Source organism: Anas acuta, chromosome 5 (assembly GCF_963932015.1).
Source record: "Anas acuta chromosome 5, bAnaAcu1.1, whole genome shotgun sequence".
In the NCBI taxonomy this organism is placed as follows: domain Eukaryota; kingdom Metazoa; phylum Chordata; class Aves; order Anseriformes; family Anatidae; genus Anas; species Anas acuta.
The window spans coordinates 1,192,721-1,215,284 of NC_088983.1; positions in this window are offsets into that span (position 1 = coordinate 1,192,721).

Here is a 22,564-nt window from a genome sequence, read left to right on the forward strand (position 1 = left end):
GGGGCACCTCGCCTCTTCTGGTAAATCAGTACCTACACCATGGGTTTACAGCTTGAATGGGAGCATATGGAAGATTAAATGCTTCCAAAAAGGCTTTTGGAGAAAAATGTGCAGTTTTCTCTCTATTTTGCAAGCCTCTAGTACTCCATGAGGGGCTCAAACTGCTGTGGAGGACTGGTCATAGCCAATTTTTTTCCTGCTTTCAGAAAAGCCTGGGAGAACGGGAACGCTGAGTTGTTATCCAGGTGATGCAATGAAGGAATCAGGGTAAGACAAAAAGATTGGGTGATAACACAACTAAAGACCATCTACGTATGCAGATGGCAAAGCCAGAGCCAAAGCAAGGCTGCCCTTCCCTCCTGCTGCGCCCAGCTCTGCAGCTCGCGGTGTGCCGTGCTGAACTCTGGGTTTGCGCTGTCTTCTCAGGTATTTATCCTTTGTCTCTTGTTTCAGATTTCAGAAGCAGTCCTTTGGGGACAGAGATCATCTCCTTGTTTGACATTTTGTGGGAATGAGTTTGTGTTTGCAGAGCACTAAATCTCTGCTCCTCGGCGAGGGAGTTCTGGGAAGTGCTTTTGCTGGGGACTGCAGCCCTGGGCTTGTGTTTGCTCCCTGCAGGTAATGGATTAAACCTGGAATTGGTCCATCCTCCTCTTCTGTTTGAGTTACTACTATTGGCTGTCTCAGATTAGAGCTAGATATGTGTATATATACATATATATGGATACATATGCATAAAAAATAAATAATCACTTTGAGATTTTGTTCTACAAAAGCAGGCCAACCACAATATCATTTTTTCTGAACTACTTACAAAATAACTCCAAGGTAAAAGTTCTCAAAATTAATTTCCTGCTTTCAAGTTATGCCAAGAAAATAAAATCTAATGCTTGAAGTAGCCACTTGGGTTCTCTCTCCAATAAGCACAGGAGAAGCACACACCTGCAGGGATTAGGCAGGGCCTTTTTGAGGGTGTTGGGATGTTTTGGTTTGGTTACGTTTGGGATTTTTACCTAACACACTCTATAAAGTATCTGAAAACAGCCTTAGATTTGCATGTGGAGTGTCTTCATTATATTACATATTCATTATAGTACATCATATCACATCATATCATATCACATATCGTATTGTATCGTATCATACCATGCCAAGATTTTGATCATTATTTTAATTTCAATTGAACAATACGAAAACCTGCAAGAGAACTTGTAAATCAGTCCTTCAGATCTTTACAATAAGCTGTACCAACCCCGATGAGCAAAACAGATTCCTCAATATGATAGGAACTTAATTCTTGGCATAACACCGCGGTGTTAACTCTGCTCAAGGAGCCGCTGAGCCCCAGGCACAGGCTCAGCACAAACCTCAGCGCAGCCCAGGGCCACAGCAGGCACCCCCGTAACACTCTGCAGCAGGAAGACACCGATATTTGTACTGACACAAAAATGTAGCCAAACATCTGCTTACTGCCCGAGGCCAGTGACTGCCACAGGGGTTTGTTCCAACCCATCCATTGCTCAGAGCACACAAAAAATGGATTTTAGCAGGAGGTTTCACGTTTCCATCATTCACAGGCATGCTGTTTCCAGCAGTTTGTAACAAAACCACCAAGGAATTTCAGCCTTACTGCAATGGAATGGGCTCGTGCAGTTGAAAGATATCCATGGGTGGGTGCCCGCACCCATCTCGGGGCCGTGCTTCTGACATTTCTGGACTTTGGCCATGGAGAGCATCTCCAGTGGAGCTGATGGAACCATCACCTTGGAGTGAGAAAAATCTGCAGCCCCTGTTTCTGTGGCCAGCCCAGGATGGAAGTGACCCCTGAAGACAGGTTTCTGTGCTGCAGGATCTGCTCACGGGCACAGAGGCAGTGCCATGCTGTGCTCACGGCAGTGCTCCCTTGAGCAGGGTGCCGCAGGCACACCCAGGTCTTTGGGTGTCTGTGCCTGCAAAGTGTCACCACCTGCCTTTGTGGGCAGAAGCCCGATACATGCTTTGCTACCCCACTTCCAGTTTGCTCTGGCTTCAGTGCAGTGGCTGCCTGCTGCAGCCTGCGTGCAGCAACCTCCCCGCTCCCGCACGAGTTCACATCCCGCTGCAGCGCGGCGCCACACGCCCACTCCTTCTGCTTGGATCTGTCATCCAGCCGGCTCGGGCTCTGGGATGTGGGGGATGAAAAGTGGAAAAATGATGAAAAAGAGGAATCTGCGCTCAAGTTGTGCTTCCCATAAACCACTGTAATTGGATTTGCAAATCCAATTACAACTGGAGTGTAGAAGGCCACGCTGGAGCTGCGCATTACGCTCGTGAAGCTGTGCACTTGCGCATGAAAAAAGTGGGCAGAAATAAGCTGACTGCTTTTACCTTGGAACAGTTTGAGAAAATACCTTCTGACCTAATTCTAACCTCAGCGAGGGCCTGAGGCTCTTCAATTAGAAATCCCCAACAGGTATCGAGCTGGGCTTTAAATAAGAGCGAGTTCTCTGTTAGAGCAATTGCACGTCTCACGTTGCAAAGGAACCAGCCCAATGCTCAAAAGGCGTTTATAATTAGAGAAGGGAATTCAACCGAGTTACAAAATTTCACTGCTGCAATAGGTGACGTAAGACAAATTATACGGGGGCACTGGATGAACCGCTGGCCAAAGAAGGAAGATAGGAAAAGTGAACAAACACGGTGAAATACATGGTTAAAAAAGGACTACAATGAGTAGGTTCGTGTTGCTATGGTAAAGCAGTCAGCACAGCTTTTCTAGAGCCAGGTCATGCCCCGAGGGCCTGTTGGGGTCCTTTCAAGGAGCCGATGTCCCTGTGCAGGAGGGTGGGCGGTGCAGCGTGGTGCAGGGGGCACACCAACATTTTCCTCGGAGGGCTCTGGGCCTGTGTTAGGGCAAGAGGAAGGGCTCTGTGGGGTGGGCACCTACCGGGGGACACCAGGTGAGGGGCAGAGAGGTGAATGCTACACGGGAACAGCCTGCGGGGGTCTCCTGCAGGGGGGCGAGCCCTTGGGTGCTGCCTGCAGTGCTCCAGGAAGGAAGCGCAGAGGTGCAGAGTGCTCCCCTCGCTGTGCTCCCCGGCGAGGCTCTGGGCAGTCCTGCTTTGCAGCCTGGAAAAGAAACGCTGTGGGGTTTGGATATGGCAGAGCAGAGGGACAGCTCTGGGCCTGGGGAGGCACAGAGCAGGAGCAGTTCTTCGTTAGATGGGGTATAGGTTATCTCGTTCAGTTATTAGGCATTAAGCCTAAAATAAAGCGTCAGGAGGAGTTAATCACATAGTACGTAATTAAGTTGTGGAATCCACTCCCCCACAGAACACTGCAGAAAGCAAATTATAGGTAATTTCAAAAGGCCTAGACAAATCCATGAAGAATAGATCCACCGACGGATATTAAACATGATATAACCACTCTTAAACTCCAAGCAGCTGCGAAGAAATGCTGGAGGAAAGATCTCCTAATTCCATTCTAGCTGTTGTAGTCTTTTCCTACACTTTCCTTGCTAGAAAATATCCCACAAAGGATATTATCTGCGGAATGGTTGTTCCCATACATGTTTCCTACAGAAACCACTGCTGCTGTCCATATGGTTATCCTTCTCTCTGAAATTCAGGCTGTGTCAACTGCACGTACCCATTAGAAATGGAAATAACTTATTTGCCTGAACTTTGATGATTTTTAGTGTATTCAACACATTTGCTTTCAAGTCTATAGAGAATCCTAGTTTTCCAACATGAGCAATTACCAGGTTTTTGAGTGAAAAATGTGACATGCAAAAAATATGAGATTTAATGATTTGTTTCCGTATGCAAAAATAGATTCTGCCTGAGCTGGGCTTGGACTTCTGGCCTTCCTCCCAGAAATCAGGTGCTTCCACAACTGGCCAGGTCATGGCAGACACAACGGGAGCTTTCTCTAAACTTAAACCACCTGAGACCCAGGAGATAAGCAAAAGCGTTACAGTGGGACGAGGCTCCCTGCAGGACCTGCAGGAAACTCCGCCGTGTTTGTAAGCAGAGCCTGCAGTCAGTCTGCTCCCCCAAAGATTGCTGCGCAGGGGGAGGCTCCTGCGTGCAAAGACCATCGCTCCTGTGCAGGGGAGGTACCTGCTTAAATGCCTGGTAGGAAAAGCACTTCAGAGAGAAAACTGTAAAACGCAGAGGGTTTTATGGTACCTGATATAGAGCGTGTAGTTTATATATTCCTCGATGTATTGTAATTAGAAGGAAACATTTGGCTATATAACCTAGAGCAAAGAAAGTCACTTTCTGCAGGCGTTATTTGTATTGCCAATACACGTAGGGGATTATGTGGGGCCCAAGGAAAATTGCAATGTGTTTGAAGAGATGCACAGCAGAAGACAGACACTTCACTCCCTCCAGCTGCAAACCTGTAGCTGATGGCTACAGCAGAAAAAAGGACGTTGATGCTGGGGACGTACGCTCGGTCCCACCAAAACAAAGAAGTGTGTTGGAGCCATGTGAGAGAGCTGCCCAGAGCAGAAGAGCTGGTGGTTGAGGGGGATTGCGTTTATCCAGACATTCTTTGGCAGAGGTGTTAGGACACATCAACAGACCTCTTCCAAGGCACTGACAGACTTTAACCTGTACGAAGGGTGGCAAGGCAGAGCTACTCCGAACCAGCCGTGTCTTGAGCCTAGTGCACATACACAGCTCTGCTGCCTCCCGCGGGGTCTGCACAGCACCGGGGGTGCTCCTGTGGGTGCACTGCATGAAACCAGGAGGTTTGGGTTCCTGTCGCTGACAAATGGCTTTTGCCTGACGCATGTTGTAAGTGAGAGCAGCTCAGATACTCAGATGTAAAGAAGGCAGGGGCAGCGCGTGGCTGCCAGCTCCAGCACCCGCAGGCAGGGTGGGCAGAAGGACAGGTCACCCTTTAGCTGTGCATCTCTGACACGGAGCAGAAACTTGCTGCAGCAAGGAATCTGTCTGTGGCTGTGCCCCTCCTGATGCTCACCACTGAGCCAGCAGAAGCAAGCAGCCCCCAGCACGGAGCCACCAGGGCCCCATGGGGTCAGCACCACAGTGCACCCAGGGCCATGTCCCCACTCCCACCCCGGGGGTCACTGCCCTGGGCCACACAGGGGAAAGCCGTGCCTAGCCCTAAACTGGGACTTACATACACCCCCGGGGGAGGTTGTTCAGATCTCCGTGTTCCTGATGTATGACCTTTCAAATGCATTCAGTACTGTCTATTTCAGAAGCTGACAGACAAGGGTCAGGAATTCACAGCCGCAATTCAAATGTAGGCAGAAATTTGGAGAAGCGGCCCCTCGGCTGATGCCTCTCCTCGTGGTGCTGACCTGCATCGTCCTCCTGTGTCCACCTGGGGACACCGACGTTGTTTTAGGCAGCCCAGGTCCACCATCTTCTGACCATCCGCCCTGCCTGGGCTTCAATCCTCCCGCAGCTGTACAGTACCCGAATTTTAGGAGCAGACGGAATACAAATAACATACAAAGATCAGGATTTTTTTTTTCTAACCCAAAATAATTGCTCAGTACAAAAGGAAATTCTTTCTCAACACAGTCACAACTCAAAGGAGTGGAAATCAGGTAGAGACACAGAACTTTGATTTGCACCTATATATCTGAATCTGCTAATTGTGCCCTCTGGGAGCTGAGTCTTTTGAAAATAGCATTTCTTTATACATACATGAATTAATTCCTAAATATTTCAAACATAGTCTTTATGTATAAAGTAAGCATATGTCGATCAATTATTTCTAGAATAATATACCATCTGCCATTTGACAACACGTTCCTCTGAGTGTAATGATTACTGATGGGTAGAAGTGGAAAACCATTTTCTATGAAATTTTGTTCGCTTTCAGACATTTTGTGCAATTAAGAGTCTAGAAATATAAATCTTTAAAAAAATAATAAAAATCAAGAGATTATTTAATCCAACCCATGGCACTGAGGAAAGATCACCACTGCCAGACATTTTCTAACTTGTTCTTGCAAGCAGCCACGGGTGGACACCTGGTAGACCCCTTGCCAGCATCTTGGCTCTGGCATTTAGGAAGCTGTATCCATTCTGAGCCATTTCTGTGGAAAATGAAATTTGCATTATTTTCCAGATTACTGTATTGAAATAATAGTACAATGATAATTGTCTGGGAGATGAATGTGCATTTCGTTGCATCTCTTCAAGCCCCGTCTGGGCTTTGGCATGCAACGCCTGGCTTTGCAATCTCTAGGCAAGATTTCTTTGTAGGGGGCTTTTTAGCCTGACATAATTGCATCCATCAGTTTTCATCCTGTTCCCGTGAGGCACAGGGTGGCTGTGTAAGCCCTCTCACCAGGCAGCACCCCCAGGCGATGGACAAGCCTCAGCATCTGCTTGGGGGGAAACGGAGTTGTCAGCACTGGGCAAGTGAACAACTTGAATTTTGTTTCTGAGTAATCCGATTCCCCTTTTAGGCAAAATCTAATCACTTTGTGACAGGAGAGGATTATTAAAATACAAGTGCAAGAAATGTTGAAACAAAAATTAAATTCAGAGTGAAAAGATCCGGCATTTTGATACTAGGATGAAAATAACAGAAATCCCAAAATTTTGCCCCAAAACTTGAGTTATAATGCAGAAAAAACTGCTGCCGTTGCTGGTGTAGAACCTGTTGGCTTTCTGGGTGGTCTTGCAATAAATCTGTTATGGCGAACACAAGCAATTTGGCAGGTACACATCTACAGCATCAATATTTAGAGTCTGCAACATGGCCACAAATCATACAGGAACATATCAACCTTTGAAAGGTGCGACATGACAAAATGAGGGCTAAATTGCATTAAGACTTTCAAGAGCGGGTAGAACATCCATTAATTATAGGCCCAAAAGATTGCTGCAAATTACTAAGATGTCAGCATAAAGTATTAGTAATTTTAGATATTTTTTAGCTCAGTTTACTTGTTTTCACAGCATGTAAATGTTCTGATTTAACACGTAATGATCTGCATACAAAAATACACGAGCAACACTTTTCTCCCAATAATGATACTTTTCACGTTTCTTACGGCCATAAGAGTGCAGCTGAAGAAAGGCTGGAATAATCACATTATATATTACAGCCATTTAGTTGTGGAAATGGAGCATGAAATAAACACTTTAGTTCATTAGCCCTAGTAAAGCAGCGCAGTGTGAGCGCGCTCTCTGTAATCACTGGTGATCCATGCCCAACCTGGTGACACACTTTGTCACCAAACCCATGAAGCAGCTCAGGAGCTCACCCTAGAAATGCAATGGCCTCTGCACGCCCCTAGAAAACGGCTTTTTGGAGGAAAATTGTAGCTGAGATGCTGCATTTCATGCTGCTGTGTGCTCATGCTGGAGTGGCGTAGCAGCCATCCGTCAGCAGCGGCTGCTGGTCTCCTGCAGCCCTGGGGGGACAGGGATGGGGACAGGGTGAGGAAGGTGGTGGCTTCACGCTCCGCCTGGCTGTACCCTGGGGAGTGCTGGGGAAGGAGATGTGGCTTCCCAGGCAGCCTGAGCACCACGATACATGAACGGTTATGTCCACAAGAGAGCATTTAACACTTTTCTGGGATTGCCGTGCTTTGGTTTGAAAAACACAGCTCCCTGTTTTTTTCCATGAGTAGGGCAAACCGCTGTTTTGAGGTTTGCCATTTGGAAAACTGAGACAATCTGTCTTTTCATTCTGATTCAAAGGGCCACTGGAGTCACCATAAAGACCTCCGGCAGCACTGGAGCAGGTTCAGCAGCCCCAAGATGCTCAGGGAGAAGGGGTGCAAAAGCTGGTGGTCTCCAGAAGAAATCAGCTCCGTATCGGGTCTGAGTTCCTCTGCCCTGAGCTTCTGAGGTCTGAAAGCGGAGCCTCATAGCCTGGTCACTCCCTGCCAGAAGGGGATGCCAGCAATTTCAGTCAAAGTTGAATTTAATGATGAGATGGGCACAAAGCATTCATTAAAACTCTTCATTAAAAGCTAATGGAGTAAAATCAGCATGTAAAAAAGCATCCAGTTTACCCCAGTTTTCCCACCCCCCACCTCCAGAAGTTTCCCCACTGCCCCCCTGGTGTCAGCAGCTGCGGGAGCTGCAGGCCGGAGGCGTGGTGCTGCATTAGGAACGGGGCCGTGTGGGGTCCAGCAGCCTCACAGCTCTCTCCTGATCACTTAGGGCCGTGGCGAGGAGAAGCCCGGCCCTGGCCTGCCGGTGCCACCTCCGCAGGAGCAGCAGCAGCAGCAGCAGCAGCGCCTTCCCACCCCTTGGTACTGCTCAGCAGCTCCCGGCGCCAGATGGAGGGGTGGGAGCAGTGTGCCAGCACTGATGCTTTATTTTCTTTCCACAGACCAAAGCCTTTTGTTTCATATCCACCTCTATTTGTTTTCCTTTTTTTGCCATCTCTGCCTTTCCCTCTGCCCGTGCTGCCGCAGGGGCTTTCAGAGGACCCTGTGCTCCCCCCCGGCCCCAACAGGACAGGGAGCAGCAAAATGCCCAAAACAGACTCAACCAAAGAGGTAATTTAACCCAAAAGCCTTGAAATTTTTTTAATGTCTCATTTTAACAATAATCTGGCAACAATAAGGAAATCAAATTTTCCGAAGAGGAGCAGAAGGCTGTTGTAGGCTCTCCAGAACAAGAGAATATTTCAAAATGTGTTCAGTAAAATGTATGTGCACTGGCTGTAGCTTTCCTCTATGGCCCCAATTGCTCTTTCTTCTTGGAGAAAAAAAAAAAAAAAAAAAGAGGTTTCAGTTGAAGAAAAGGAAATGCATCTCCTGTAATAATTTCATGCCATACTATGTAAAATGTAACTCCTGTTCCTGCGTTCTTTCAAAGCCTGCACCCAGTAGAGTAGCAAATGACAAAAAAAAAGTGTTTAGAGGAACTCATTTTCATGCTCTGCAGATTCTAACCTTGTCTCCAAAAGCCAAGGTTGATGCGTCCCATGCCAAATTAAATCTAAGATGTATGCAGTAATGAAAAGGGTAGCATTCCATGAAAATCTCCACTTTTCACTTAAAGAAGCCATGGTTTATTAGATATGCAAGCATTACAATGTCAGGGTAACTTTGCAAGTTAAGCTTTTTTCACAAATGCTCAAGTATCACGCTGGAAGACAGGAGCTAGCTCAAGTTTCTCAGAACTTGTTACCTGGATACTCCACTTTAAAAACAACATCACTCCAGTGAAAACAAACCATTCATCTCTTGAAAGGGATGTGTCCGCCTGCAATAAATTCTGGCAATTTTCTGAACACAACCTCTCCCTTCCTGCAGCTACAACACAGGCACCCGTCTGCAGCTCCTGGGGATCCTGTGGTGCTCAGCGAGCCCCTGCTTGTGAAATCCCACAGGGGTCTCAGGCACTGCTGCTTGGGGAGCTCTGCAAACGTGCCGGTTGTGAACTGAGCCCACAGATGTGCAGTGTCAGAAACAACAGCACCCGGCGTGTTCCCAGACACCTCTTCTGCAGGCTCACACGAGGTGGGTACCTGGTGTGCCGGTGCTGTGGGAGCCCAGCCATGGATCTGTCATACCCAGCGCCGGGTGCTCTGCCCCAGAGGCAGGGGGAGCGAGGCCGGGGATGCTCCACGGCTGCGGACAGACAGAGATGGTGTGCATGGGCTCGGGGCAGGACCGGTGTGACCGTGCAGTGTGTGGGACACCCGCAGTGACAACCCCAGAGCAGCAAAGTTCCCAAAACCCAGACACACAAAGATGCTGGTGGACAACCGGCCCGGTGATTTCCCTGGACCTCAGAGGTCCTGCTCACCTCCCTCTCCTGCTGCAGCACAAAGAAAACCACCACGCACAATTACATGGAGAGGCATCAGCAAAAATTTCCATAACCTTAAAAGCTTCTGCTTCCCAGCACAGATCTATTTGTGATATATGACCTATTTACACAAATCCCCTTGCTATTGGCAAGCTACAAATGAGAACAAGAGCTCACTGCAAATCTGCATAGGTGGAGCAGCATCCTAGTGACAGCGGAGGAAGGTAGATCCCTAGGTCACAGGGGAGTGGGAATTAAAGATTTATTAGCAGTGAGCCCCACCTGGCCCCGGGCTGCTGCGAAGCAGAGGGCAGAGAAAGGAAAAGGCAAATGGCATTGGATTGTGGCTGTGAGGTGAATCTGTGAGCCAAGAAACAGAGGAGAAAGGAGTGGATTCAGACTCCTTGCAAACCACAGTGAACAAGAGAGGAAGCTTAACCACAACTTCCCTTCTGAAAGAAAAACAATATTGGAAATCTTCAAGGCTTGATATTTGCGTCTGGGTCCAATACACGTTCCCTTTCTCCATTTTCCTTAAACCTTTTATAGGAGCTTTACAAAATGTTGAGCACTGTCACGTAAGGCACAAACATGCCCATAAAGCAGCCTGCAGCCCAGCAGGAGGCTGTACAGACACGTCGAGGTCCGTGCAAAACAAACTGCTCCCAGCCGCAGCGGGGCCTGCTCCTCAGCCTGTCCAGAATCACACACAATAGAGATGTGGATCAGTTCAAGAAGTGTTTTGAGAAGAGGCTATGAGCCTCTTTGCCCCATGCCAGGCCTGCTGGCGTTTGGTTCTCTCACTGGGCTTGTGGGAATCACCCTAACAGAGTCAGAGAGGGGCTGGGTGAGGTTTATCCACACCCTAGCCAGCAAGCGTTGGGTAACCACTAAAACCTGCACAGGGAACAGGCACACACTGCCCAGTGCCGGGTTCTGTTGAGTGGTGGAAAATGAGGAGGCCACCAGAGACCTGCAGGCAGGGCCAGGAGCCTGCAGGGCCACAGCACCCCACAGACGGGGCCGGCCCCCTCCTGGACGTGCCCACAGCCGGTGCCCCTCGTGCTGGTCCCACACACGCACCCAGCCAGCACTCGGGACATTTCGGGCCTCCCTCTTGAGGCATGAGGACAGCCAGCCCAGCCCCGTGCCCCATGCTGGTAAGCTTTCTGGTGTTATAAGTGATATATTGCTCCTGCCTGGTCAAACACCTCTTCAAGAGTACTGATATCTATCTAGCCTATTGAAAAATTATTTTAATTTTCAGGAAAGTTTTTTTTTCTTCCTCCGTGGCAACCTGGCATAGATAACAAAACAATGAACAATTCTCATTCATTTCATGCACTTCTGAACATCATGGCAACCACTGTCAGAAAATTTAATCATGTTCCTTTCATAGCGTTTATTTTGCATATTTCCTCAGACCCTCCGCGGAGCATGGCCATGGTGAGCATTACTTGCCTAAAGACATATGCAGAAGATGGCCCAGTACTTCATCAAAATTTGATACTGAAAGGACCTGCAGAAATAAAAGCTTAAAATATGAAAGGGAAACATTCATCGAACCCTTCTTGTGCTCTTCCCTGCACTTAATTTAAAGCTGGCTTGTGGTAAATAGGTCGCAGTTTGCTTTTCTCAGTTGCATAGGGAGAGGGTTTGTGCATCTCAAAAGCTGCACTTCATGTGAAACACTTAATTATCTTTAAACTAATCCCACAGATATCAGATGAGAAGGATCCTCCTGGTTCATCCATCTCCGTTTCACTTGTCCTGATTCAGCAGATGATAACAAAGGAGCTACTACGTGCCAGTAGCACTGTCTGGTACCTGCACGGCTCGGCACCACTAATCGATTCAGCCTTGAGCAGCCTTTGGGACCAGCCCCAGGGACACACAGGTACTGGTCACAAGTCCCAGGCCACTCTTCATTCCAGTCAATTCATTTGCGTTTGACATTTCACAGCTCTCCAGCTTCATAAAATTTATTTCTGACTTGTTTCTTGTAAATCAAATTGTATGAGACTTCTGCCTTCAGATTATAAATGATCACATTAAACCAGAAGATGCTCTTGGCAAGAGCAAGTCTAAAAATGTGAATTTGTACAGTTGCTATTCTTTTCTTCCTTTTTTTTTTTTTTTTTAACAGACATCTTTGTATATTCCCAAATAAAGCTGTTTGCACACTTCTCTAAGTACAGATTGCTAGCTCAGAGCGGGTCCGATTTCTGCAGTAAGCTCCCTGCCCAGCGGCTCCAACCTGCATTTTGCAGGCAGTGCCACCCCCTGCCCGCCCAGGCTGGATGCGTGGAGCTCCAGGCCCATGCAGGCTGGGCACACTCTTTCAAGGGCTTGGCTTTTAGGCTCATTTTTGCAGTAGACACAAGGATGTGGGCTGGCTCTGCCAGCACTGAGCCTGCACGATGGGCACAGCCCCATGCATTGGGACAGGTCCCTCCAGCATGTGTGACCTGAGCCCCTTTGGAAAACAGGCTTTGGGCAGGTCACTGGTTCACCGTGATAAATGCCGTGAGCAATCCGTGCAAGCAGGCCCCCATACGGCTGGCTGGAGGCAGAAGAGAAGGAAACCAACAGAAACATAATTCTGATAGTAAAAATAAGTTGTAGCAACTCAATGAACAGTGACAATAAGGTTCTGGTTCCTCTCTCTGTTTCCCTTTATTATTTTTCTCCCAGCTGGCTGTTGCACAAAGCTAAGCACTGCAAAATGAAGCAGAAATCAAATGTGCTAACTTATCTCAAATGGCCTAGGGACTCGGCAGGGGCCTCCATGTAGAGGCCAATCCACTTAGTTATGCCAGAAGGTAATTTTTCTAATGATATGAAGATGCAATATGGGAAGAGATTAGTGGCATTCAGAAGGGCTGGCTAGCGATGTCCTCCCGTGGTTAGAACAGAAAATGCTAAAATAAAACCCAGCATCCAGGGAGCTCCAGCCAAGGGCACAAGCTGGTTTTTAGGTCACGCTCAAGGAGGGAAACTCCTCCGGTCCCGCAGCCAGACAGTGCCCAGCCCTTCCCAGGAGCACCTCCAGACCCGGGGCCAGTCCTACATGCTGCGAGCACCACCTGCCCCATGCGCTGCCCACGTTGGGCTGCAGTGCTGCTCTTCCCGTTAGTCAGCCTGGAAAAGCTCTGGGCGAGGTTCCCCAGCTCTGTGTGTGCACGAGCAGTTCCCAAGGTGAAGTGCCAGCGGTGCTGCCCCGATCTGCACTGTGTGGGTACAGCCACGGTGCCACCTGGCAGCAGCCGGGGCACGGAGCTGCTGCGTCTCCTGCCAAGCCGTGACGTGTCTCTGCAGCTACACGTGTACATGAACATACGTGTGCAATGCTTACATGACAGCACAGCAATACAGAAACAATATTTTGGTCTTCTCTTACCGATAGCTCACAAAAAAAGACAAGTTGCCCAGACTGCAGGCTGGCTGCTGAGGGACCACCCCTGGGCACCCTGGCACGCAGCAGGGCACCCACAGACAGGGCACAGCGCACTGGGGCTGAGCTGCTGGGGTCTGGTTTCAACATTTAATTCTTCTTTCAACAAGTTTGAAGCAGACGGGTCACTATCAAGCCTTTTGGTCAAGGACCACAACAGGGCCCCTCCTCCAGAAACACCATTTAATTATTTTCTGTGGTTGGTTCCCCCGGTAAGTGTCACCATCACCCATTTCTCATCTCAGCCCTTGGGACTCAGCAGCTGCTGTTTTCACCTTCCCTTCCCACAGAAACCAGACATTCCCCATGAAACCTTCAAAAACCTGTAATCGGCTTCAAATCCTGTGCCAATCAAACCAGTTACCTGAGGAGCCTCCAGAGAGAGGGCCTGACATGGCAAACAAGAGCTCCTTAAATATTTCAGAAACAGGAGCGGAGCAGGAGATGGATGGAGGAGAGCACTGCGAACAGGAAAGCAGGACCCTGGGACACGCCAGGGTCACTCCGCACCCACGGTCCTGCACAGCCTCCTGCCTGCAGGCATTTGTTTGAAATTAAGCTTCGTGTGCAAGTTTATTAAAAAGTGTGCTTTATGGATTTAATTAAAGTGCTGCATATGAGACCTTGCTAATCCTGTTTGTGCTGCAACTGTATTAAAGTGCTAAAATCAATATATTTGAGTTTAAATATTTTATTATGGCAAGCTGTTAAATATTAATGATGTAACAAGTAATCAGTGTCACTGTTTCTGTCTTTTCTGTAGAAAATATGCAGAAAATTAGAAAAAAAAACCTCTCTCTTCAGTTTGATCCCCTGTGAGCTATTTGTTTCTCAGTTGAGGAAACAAATATCTCTGATGATTTAGGTAAGTCACGAGAGCATCTTCATGTGAGCAATGCTCCTCTTTGCACAACTACGGCAAAGCCTGGGGCTGGGCAGGAGCTTTTGGGGAGAAAGTGCCAGTTTTCTGGCACAATCTCGGGACATTTTACTGAGCCATTTTGACAGGCTGGAGGGATGGAGGAAAGTCTGGATGCCCAGAAATAAATGTGCCTTGGAGCTGGCCGAGCCTTGCCTGCATCGTGACTTGAAATATGATCGTGCACCTTGCTGGGGCAGAAGGCTGCCCTCACCACCCTCAATTTGGGTGGCACCGGAGTGTGGCCTGCTGGAGACGCTGTCAGCTGTCAGAGGACAGTGGAAGTTTTTCACCCAAACCTTGTTCCTGAAATGCGCTATTCTTAACGATGCTTCTGCTCTGAGAATGTCAAATTACATTGCACAAAATGAATCGCAAGCGAGGTTTCGTAATTACATTTTAGAGAGATCTGAGTTTATTAATATACATGATCTTGTAAATCTGGCTCCCATGGAAAAGCAATGAAGGAACCGATTTGTTTGTGATCAAATCCTAATTCCAGACCGAGTCAGAGCTACCTGTGCCCTGCCAGCCCATGGCTCGGGGGCTTTTGGCTAGGCCGGTGCCCCAGCCTGGGTGCACAGTGCCTGCAGTGACTGATGCCCTTGGAGAGGGAAAGCAGGAAGGAACCCTCCCCAGCGAGGAGGCAGACAGTCGGAAGGGCTGGCACAGCTCGTGGGCCCTGTGCAGCAGCTGCTTTTGAAGCACTTGTCCTGGCTGATCATCATTAGCCCTGTTTTTAAGAAGTCCATCCTAAGCACAAGTGGGGTGGGAAGTACCTTGCCACCTGAAGACACGAGCACAGCAGGCATCAGCATCCTCCCCGCATCCTCCCCGCCACCCACCGCTTACCCCCGCTCCCAGGTGAAGCTATGCCCCGAGCTTCTGGCACAGACGCATTGGGCTGCACTGTGTGCCTCGTTTTTAATCTGGCTAATGGGGCTGACATGTCACACTGACAGCAATGCCTCTGCCTTGTGGTTTTCTGCTATCAACCAGTCCTTCATTAGCAGGCACCTGGAAATACTGAGCTCCTCACGCACTACGTGCTTTTCCTTGAACCAAACCTCAGCTTCCCAGGGATAAACAATGGGATTTCCCCTGCGCACAGGATGCTCCCGGTGTCAGGGCCCATCACTTCCCAGCTCTGGGCATCTCTGGGCATCTCGGTGCTCCCTTCCCACCTCCTGCCCCTCAGACCTCCCCAGGCACCCTGCAGCCACCGCAGCCCCCAGCCCCAGCTCCCCGGGCACCCCACAGTAATGGGGGAGCCCAGTGTGTCCCCACACCTTCCCACATCACGCCTGGGCTGCCCAGCAGGGCACAGCCTTCCCTCCGGGGGGGTGGCTCCTGAGAGCAGGGATATGGAAAACATTCCTGATTAATCATCTGCTTTTAAATTGCTAACAACCAAGCGCTGCGGAGGACCGTGAGTCATGCTTTCAGCGCTTCTGGGAGGATGCGTGGCCTCGTTTTTCTTGACTTGCAAACATGATAAAATTTGGTCCAATGCACCATAACTCCCCAGTGCCCATCGCTGCACTGCAGCCCGGGGCGTCAGGGCAGTGAGAGAGCGCGGCCGGCCTCGGATGGGCAGGGACAGGGTTTAACTCAGGAGGAACCTGGCCAAAGCCCTCCCCAGCACGACGCTTGGTGCTGTACGTTGGCACCCAGCAGCACCGCATGCCACAGCTCTGCCCAGCGGTGGGCACGTCCCCCGACAGCTCCGTGCACGTCCCATGCCCGAAGAGGTGACGTTATCCATGCAGTGCTGGTCCCTGAAACAAAGGCACGGCGACACAGAGCCACCCGTCCTGGGCACACGCAGCTGGGTCCCCAGGCACGGTGGGTCCCCCACAAACATCTCACTTTGTGTCCTACAGGTTTTTACTAAGGAAAAAGAAGGCTAGGGAAAAAGACCTTTCCAGGCTTCAGATTTCTGGGGAAAAAAAAATATATAAAATAAAATCAATTGTGTTTTAAAAGTCATTAAAATCTTCAGATGGAGAAAACTCCAGCATCTGTAATTATTACTGCTGGAAATTGTTATTTTTCCTGCTCTTGTTACAACCTTCTTTGAAATTAATAGCATCCTTCCTGCCAAATGAGGTCCTCCTCCATTACGCTAGCTTTTTAGCTACACAAACAAGCGTGCCTTGGTAATGCTTCTGGTTTTCAGCCCCGAACCGGTGCCCTCGCTCCTGGCGCCAGCAGCAGCGAGCCCTGGGGCTGGGGCTGCAGCCCGGTTCCTGCAGCACCCAGTGGGGTGAGGGAAGGGCAGGAGGCCCCCAGCCTTCCCCCGGTGCTATCCACACCGACACGGAGCTGCAAATGTTGAAAATCTCATCCCCGGTGCTTGCTGTGGAAGCCCCCGGGGTGCTCAGACACGGGGCGGGCACTGCAGCCTGCCCGCTGGGCGCAGGGCCCGGGGGTTGAGGTGCGACCCCCGGGGACCCCCGGGGACCCCCAGCCCCGGTCCCCCGGCCCAGGGCCGCCCCCCCCCGGTGTGTGGCAGCCCCTCCTGCCCGGCCCCAGCGCGGCCGTGGCGCTGCTGTGGAGCTCTGCTGCCACCCGCCGGCCTCACACACCGCCTCCAGCGGCCTGCGGGATCCGGGCCGGGGCCACCTGGGCACGAAGCCCCCCTGGGGACCCTGTCCCAGCCCAAAGCCCCCCTGGGGGCCGTGTCCCAACACAGAGCCCCCCTGGGGGCCGTGTCCCAGCACGAAGCACACCTCGGGGCCCCGCTGGGGCTGTGGGTGGCCGTGGGGAGCCCCCCCCCCGCTCGCCCCTCATAGCCACTCGGCCGGGTCTGTGTGGGGGTTCAGGAACCGTCCCCTTCCAGCCCTGTGCCCTGAGCACTGTAGGGGCTGGGAGTGTTTCATAGCCTCATTTCCCAAGGGGCCATCAGCCCTTCTCAGCCTGCACGGCACCACATGGCCATCGAGGCCTCGCGATGTGGCAGCTCTCGGCCATGGCGTTTTGCTAACGTGCAGCCGGCAGCCCCTGCACACCGGGCACCGGGGGGGTGCCGAGGCCCCCCAGCAGTGCCCAGGCTGGGTCCCGCTCCCCACGCTGCTGCATCGTTTGCCGGGCGAGCCCCCACGCGGGCTGGCTGCTGCTTCCCTGCTGCTAGAAATTGTCCAACACACTGGGGCCTGGGACAGCTGCCGCTCCCCCCGAAGCCTGCCCCGTCCCTCTGGCACGACCTGTAATTCGCTGCTCCCTCGCGCAGAGGAATCCTGCGGCGTGCATTATTATTCTGCACAATCTCAGCAGCTTTTATCCTCTAGCAATGACCTTATGATAGCAAGTTAAGCCTACAGAAATAGCATTTGTAATTAATCTATTTCCATAAGATTAGCATGTCAAATGTCACAGGGATACATGTAAGATCCCTTCAGAGCTTAAAATCCTTTTGTCCGAATTGCATTAAAGCCGTGACAGCCCCACCAGTGAGCGAACAGCCCTGCGGGGCCCAACAGCGGGACAGCTCCTGGAGGAGCCATCACTGCCACCACCCCATCCGCACCGCTGCACCCTTTGAAAACAGCAGAGAAGTAACGGCAGAAGAGCTGGAGGGATCTGTCTGGGCTTTCTCCCACATGGACACACCGCGTTCAGACTCCTCCATACCCAGAAGGAAAATCCCAGCATGATTCCAGCACAGGACACCTTTATGTAATGCCCTCTGTTCCCCCAGGGGGGTCAGAAAGCACCCCAAAGCCCCCCAGCTCTCTTTGGGTGCTCCTCACACAGCTGGGGGCTGCTGCTGGGGCTTCCACCACCACCACAGCAGGACCCGAATGTCACAGCCCACAGGGTTTGGGGGCTGGCAGCAACACGGGGCCGCCCCACAAGGACAGCTTTCTTCTGAGCTTGTGGGCTCCTGCAGGAGGGGAAGGCTCCTGTTTGCTGTGTGACCTTCTTCTCTGTCTAACGGTTTCACCTTTAGTTCAGTTCTCTGCTGAGTGAGGCTCGTTCTCTTTAAGCAAATAAGAAAACACACTCTCCAAGTTAGATTATTTTTTTTTTTTACCTTTCTTGCTGCAGAATAACATGTTTTCTATCATCAGATTCACATCAAAAGTAAGCACAGAAGTAATTTGCTGGGGGAAATGTTCCCCTGTGCTGACGGAGTTGGGATTGTCAATAAAACTATTTTATGGCATCTCGCCTCTTCAGAGTCGATATCCCTTGGCACCCACGGGACAGCGGGGCTGCCAGAGGAGACTGCCACGCGCTGCGGCTGTCCTCTGAGCAGAAAACTGGGTTCAAATCCCAAACTTGCTCACCGAGGTGACTTTGCAAAAGTCGTTGAATTGTCTTACCTCTACAGAAACACCTTCAAAATACGCCTGCATGGAGATGCAAGCACAGGCACGGACACCCCCATCTCTGCTCCTGCTCACTGCTGCTGGGGCTGGATCGCTGCTCACACCCACAGCCCCGCTCCCACACTTGTTCCTCCCCACCTCGCCGCCCCTTTCCCTACCCTTGTTCCCCACAACAAATCCCGCACTATCCCAAAGTCCTCTCTCCTGCATCCCATACCACATGCATGGCCTGGGCCAGTGACCCAAAAGCTGCTGCAATGCTGTGCTGAGCCCCACTGCTGGGTCCAGGAAGGCAGCAGGCTCCAGAGCAGGGGGACGCCGGCCTTGTTCCCCCACGGCATCCCTGGGGACCAGCACAGGGGAGAGGAGTTCTGCTCTTCCCCCTCCCCAGCATCATCAGACCCCTCCTGGGCTCTCCTGGTCTGAACTGAGCACGGGGCCAGAAGCAGGCACTGAGCCCAGTGCCTGCCGCACGTCCCACACATCTCCCCACATCCCACACATCACCCTGTGTCTCACACATTGCCCTACATCCCACACATCACCCCACATCCCACACATCACCCCACGTCCCAGCTCTGGCTGCTGCATCCCCGGGGAGCACAAAAGTATGTATATAATTCTTTTTTCATTTTCTCACTCTATTTCTCTTTTTCCTCTCGGAAATGCAGGGTGACACCATGGGATAAGGTCTGTCACTTGAAATTAAGCCAACGAGATCTTTTTTTATCCCACAGTAATCTGAATGCAGATAACATGGGGCGTCCCTAGGAGGAAAGAAGCCATCAGGAGCAAGAAAGAGACAGAAAACCAGACACCCTGGCACCTCTCGGGGGAACTGTGGGCTTTTTGACTCCACAGCATCCTGACAGCTTTTCATTAGCACAGCACTAACCAGACTTTATCATCCCCAGGTATTCGTGGTGACTCCAGCTTTGTGCTCCATGGGGTGCCTGGGGCACCAGGCCCCATGGAAATGATGTGACCTGTAGGGTGCATCTGCAGCCAGCCCTGCTCGCTGCACATCCAGGGTGCTTGCATGGCCATGGAAAGCAGCTTTTGGTCAGTAAAAATCCCAGCGATGAAATCAGCGGCACAGTTTGGGGGGGAAACCTGCTGCTGAGTGGTTTAACCCCTGCAGTCCTGTGCTGGACTGCAGAGGATCCAGAGGCACTGGGACAAACACCACCACGGGCCAGCACAGCCAGACAGGGCAGGGACATCGGGAACGGGGCCCTGGGACTGCAGTGCAGGCCTTGGGATCTGGTACCTGCCTGCGGTGGGAGTCCCATTCCTGAGGCTGGGGATCTCTCAGGGGGGACAGCAGCAAGCAGCTGGAATCTTACAAAACTCTGTTAAGAGAGCAAAAAACTCAAAGGAATGCAAAGTCAGCAGCCCATTTCAGCCTGTCCCAGGAACTGCTTCCCATTAATCCCAGTCTCTGCCTCCAGAAGCGCTGCCTCTGGCTGCCCCAGCCATCCTCTCTGATCCATCACCTGGGACGCCAGCTTGGTGAGCATGCAGTGCCACGAGCAATCCAAAGCCCTCCGGGGCTGAAATGATTGCAGCAAGCAACAAAACCAGGTCTGAAGCCTCTGGGCATGTTGCGTTCCCAGGCGCAGGGCCTGGTGCCCCTCGCACACGCTGTGCTCCACCAGGAACCCGCCAGGCCTGCAGAAAACTGGGGTGTGCAACTGAGTTCAGTGCTGGACTTGTCACTGCTGGGTTAAAGGCTGGATGTGGTCTCAGAGGCCTTTTCCAACCCAAATGTTTCCATGATTCTATGGTCTCCCCTTTGGGGCTGTCCTGCCGCCACCACAGGCCCCGTCACAGCCCCACGTCCCTCACACGGGGCCTGTGGAACCGCCTTGCTGCTCAGTGCCCAGTGCCACAGCACGGCCCAGGCACGGCTTTCTCCAGGCTCACCCCTACCCTCACCAAAAAGAAGACGCATCTTGGCCCCCTGACCCCATTTTCAGTCACTTCAGTCCTGCAGGAGCCGCGGGCCCATCCGGCACTGAGCTCCTGGTGGTTGAGCTGCACCCACCCGTGCCCGCACGCTGCCCTGAGTGAGACATGGGATGGAGGGCACAGGGGTAAATGCATTTTCATCTGGCTCTGTTCTTTCTCCCACTTTGCCATGGGCCTCCTCTCACTGGGGAGAGGTCCTGTCCTACCCAGGAGCAGAGACAAACAGCAGCGATGGCATTGACTTTGGGCCTCACATCGTGTTACAGCTATAGCTCCCCAGCAGGGCTGGGAGAAGAAATCCCAAGGAATGGAAACATTGGAGACAAATTTGTTGGGGACAAATCCAGCCCTTTGTTCCCTGCTTCGTTCCCACTGCCAGAGCCCTGCTGTCTCGCTACCCAGCTCAGATGCTAATATCTGACCATGGCACATTAGTTGTCTTATCAAAGGCAGGACAAGTGTTTTAAATGCTGCAGTGATTCACGGTAAATAAAAGCCTCTTGCAAATACTCATTCTCTTCTCCTCTTCCTCCATCCTCCCCACACTCACGTGGCGGTGCACATGGAGCAGTGCTGCCAGCAGCCCGGCACTCACCCAGGGGTGCCCTACAGAGCCTCGTGAGCAGAAGGCGCACCCTAAAGGCCCAGCACTGGCACAGACACTGCTGCTGCTGCCCCTGGAGAGGCATCGGTGTTTGCTCCAGTGCCTGCGTGACCTCCACGTGAATCTGGCAAACCCCAGCCCTGCCTGTGCACAGTGTGCTCCCAGCGGTGCAGCACCAGCCCTGCCTTGCCCTCCCCACCACCACTGGGGTGCAAAAACCCAAGCAGCGGAGCTCACAGCAAACCTGGGGCTTTGCTTCTGGGTACTCCCAGCTCTGCTTTCAGGAAGAGCTGAAATAAGGGGGTTTCCTTCAGCACAAACCTGGCAGGGGCTGAAAAGTAGAGACGGACACATCCCAACCCTTCCCATAGGGCTGGGGAGCAGGACCCTGGCTTCTCCCCGCAGGCTGGGTGCCATCAGTGCATGAAGCCTCCCCCTCCACTGGGATCTCAGCACCATTTCCTTCCCTTCATCGTGTTACCTCTTTCGTGCGGAGCTCGGCCGGCACTTTGATGGAAAAAAAAAAAAAATGCGTTTCCTATTTGGGTACTATTCCTGAATGGAATTAGTTTAATTTGAATAACTGCAAGCCCTTTGGGAAATTCACACTAAATTTATAAAATATTATCATCTCCAGCTCTCTAAATTAATCTGCACAAGTAAGTAAAGTGCTTTTTCATTTAGGACAATTCGGGATTTAAAATAAACAGTACAGCAGAGAGAGTTTGACACATACATTGTGTGCGCGCCTGCATATCTCCAGGTATTAGCTTGGATTTACAGTATCCCCTGGGAATGAATTAACAGCAGGGATGACATATTTAGGAGATCCTTGTTTGCAGCCTCCGTGCTGTGGACCAGCAGAGATGAGATGATGCTGAAGGGCACACTGCTGGTGCCAACGGGCCCTGGAGAGTGGCCGGACTCCGGGTTTAGCAGGGGACAGCACCTTCAGAGACATCTTGCCACGCACTCTGCCTGCGGGCCGGCTGTGTTTGGGGTTTCTTAAAATGCTTATGTCAAAGTGGTCACAGATAGCAGGTGGGGTTTGGAAAGCACAGAGGAGTGGAAGCCGTACCTCTGCCTTGCCCCATGGCCACGCAGCAGCAAACAGCTCATGAATAAAAACAAACAAACCAAAAAGATGTTTGCTTTTTTTTTTTTTTTTTTCCCCGCCCTGAAAGCAGCATCTGTATTTCCAACGTTCTCTGAATCCTTTTCCTCAACTGCAAATTGCTTTTTGGTTTTCTTTTGTGTTCCACAGTGACACTTGCCCGTGGTGATGCCAGCAGCCAGCCCAGCCTGGCGCCTCAGCGCACCCCTCGCTCATGGGCTGACTGCAGGGCCAGCACCGCGCAGCCCTCCGGAGACAGGGAGGGAAATTAAACAAGGCTTCCAGACCTCTGCCCGGCCCCTTGCTTCCTGCAGTCGATAGGCACAGGCTGCTGGGTTCAGTTTGCATGCCCAGGAATTTTCGTGTACAAGTTAATGGTGCAGAACTGGGGCTCTTCGCCCTGCGCTGTTCAA